The sequence below is a fragment of the Lates calcarifer genome, unplaced genomic scaffold, assembly GCF_001640805.2.
Source record: "Lates calcarifer isolate ASB-BC8 unplaced genomic scaffold, TLL_Latcal_v3 _unitig_5913_quiver_3428, whole genome shotgun sequence".
Classification (NCBI taxonomy): Eukaryota; Metazoa; Chordata; class Actinopteri; family Centropomidae; genus Lates; species Lates calcarifer.
In genome coordinates this window covers 5,001-7,500 of record NW_026117796.1, presented here as the reverse complement: position 1 = coordinate 7,500, position 2,500 = coordinate 5,001, and positions in this window count along the sequence as shown.

Sequence of the window (2,500 nt, the reverse complement as noted above, 5' to 3'; positions counted from 1 at the left end):
GGGCTCCAAGCCCCCAGACCCGACCCCGGGAACCCCTCCCTGGGCTCCAAGCCCCCAGTCCCGACCCCGGGGGCCCCTCCCGGGTATCCAAGCCCCCAGTCCCGACCCCGGGAACCCCTCCCTGGGCTCCAAGCCCCCAGTCCCGACCCCGGGGGCCCCTCCCGGGAATCCAAGCCCCCAGACCCGACCCGGGGGCCCCTCCCGGGAATCCAAGCCCCCAGACCCGACCCCTGGGCTCCAAGCCTCCACACCTGGCCTGTGGTAGACCCAGGGGGCCCCACCACTAACCTTACAACCACATGGGGCCCCTTGCCCTAACCCTAAAACCACGGGGGGCCCCTTACCTAACCCTAACCATGGGGGCCCCTTGCCCTAACCCTAACCTGCTTGGGCCCCTTGCCTAACCCTAACCTGCGTGGGCCCCTTGCCCTAACCCTAACCTGCTTGGACCCCTTGCCCTAACCCTAAAACCACGCGGGGCCCCTTACCTAACCCTAACCATGGGGGCCCCTTGCCCTAACCCTAACCTGCTCGGGCCCCTTGCCTAACCCTAACCTGCGTGGGCCCCTTGCCCTAACCCTAAAACCACGCAGGGCCCCTTACCTAACCCTAACCATGGGGGCCCCTTGCCCTAACCCTAACCTGCTCGGGCCCCTTGCCTAACCCTAACCTGCGTGGGCCCCTTGCCCTAACCCTAACCTGCTTGGACCCCTTGCCCTAACCCTAAAACCACGCGGGGCCCCTTACCTAACCCTAACCATGGGGGCCCCTTGCCCTAACCCTAACCTGCTCGGGCCCCTTGCCTAACCCTAACCTGCGTGGGCCCCTTGCCCTAACCCTAACCTGCTTGGACCCCTTGCCCTAACCCTAAAACCACGCGGGGCCCCTTACCTAACCCTAACCATGGGGGCCCCTTGCCCTAACCCTAACCTGCTCGGGCCCCTTGCCTAACCCTAACCTGCGTGGGCCCCTTGCCCTAACCCTAACCTGCTTGGACCCCTTGCCCTAACCCTAAAACCACGCGGGGCCCCTTACCTAACCCTAACCATGGGGGCCCCTTGCCCTAACCCTAACCTGCTCGGGCCCCTTACCTAACCCTAACCTGCGTGGGCCCCTTGCCCTAACCCTAACCTGCTTGGACCCCTTGCCCTAACCCTAAAACCACGCGGGGCCCCTTACCTAACCCTAACCATGGGGGCCCCTTGCCCTAACCCTAACCTGCTCGGGCCCCTTGCCTAACCCTAACCTGCGTGGGCCCCTTGCCCTAACCCTAACCTGCTTGGACCCCTTGCCTAACCCTAAAACCACGCAGGGCCCCTTACCTAACCCTAACCATGGGGGCCCCTTGCCCTAACCCTAACCTGCTCGGGCCCCTTGCCTAACCCTAACCGTGTGGGTCCCTTGCCCTAACCCTAACCCTGCTTGGGCCCCTTGCCTAACCCTAAAACCATGTGGAGCCCCTTACCTAACCCTAACCATGGGGGCCCCTTGCCCTAACCCTAACCTGCTTGGGCCCCTTGCCTAACCCTAACCTGCGTGGGCCCCTTGCCCTAACCCTAACCTGCGTGGATCCCTTGCCTAACCCTAAAACCATGTGGAGCCCCTAACCCTAACCCTAACCCTACCTAACCCTAACCCTAACCATGGGGGCCCCTTGCCCTAACCCTAACCTGCTTGGGCCCCTTACCTAACCCTAACCTGCTTGGGCCCCTTACCTAACCCTAACCTGCGTGGGCCCCTTGCCCTAACCCTAACCTGCTTGGGCCCCTTACCTAACCCTAACCTGCTTGGGCCCCTTGCCCTAACCCTAACCTGCTTGGGCCCCTTGCCTAACCCTAAAACCATGTGGAGCCCCTTACCTAACCCTAACCTGCTTGGGCCCCTTGCCTAACCCTAAAACCATGTGGAGCCCCTTACCTAACCCTAACCATGGGGGCCCCTTGCCCTAACCCTAACCTGCCCTAACCCTAACCTGCCCTAACCCTAAACCCATGCGGGGCCCCTTACCCCTGAGCTGGAGCCTAACACTAAGCTCCAGGCCCATACTCGCCATGAAACTCCCACCCTCGCCCTCCAACACCCTTCGCCGGGCTTGTTCTCTGCCCACCAACCCTAGCATCCCCTGGCCCAGAACAGACCCCACCAGGGGCATCCCTCAACCCTAGGCCTGACCTCCGGCCTCCCACCGCCCGCCAACCCTAGCCCCAGGCCCGGCCCAGTCTGCCCCCACCAGGGGCATCCCTCAACCCTAGGCCTGACCTCCGGCCTCCCACCGCCCGCCAACCCTAGCCCCAGGCCCGGCCCAGTCTGCCCCCACCAGGGGCATCCCTCAACCCTAGGCCTGACCTCCGGCCTCCCACCGCCCGCCAACCCTAGCCCCAGGCCCGGCCCAGTCTGCCCCCACCAGGGGCATCCCTCAACCCTAGGCCTGACCTCCGGCCTCCCACCGCCCGCCAACCCTAGCCCCAGGCCGGGCCCAGGCTGCCCCCACCAGGGGCAT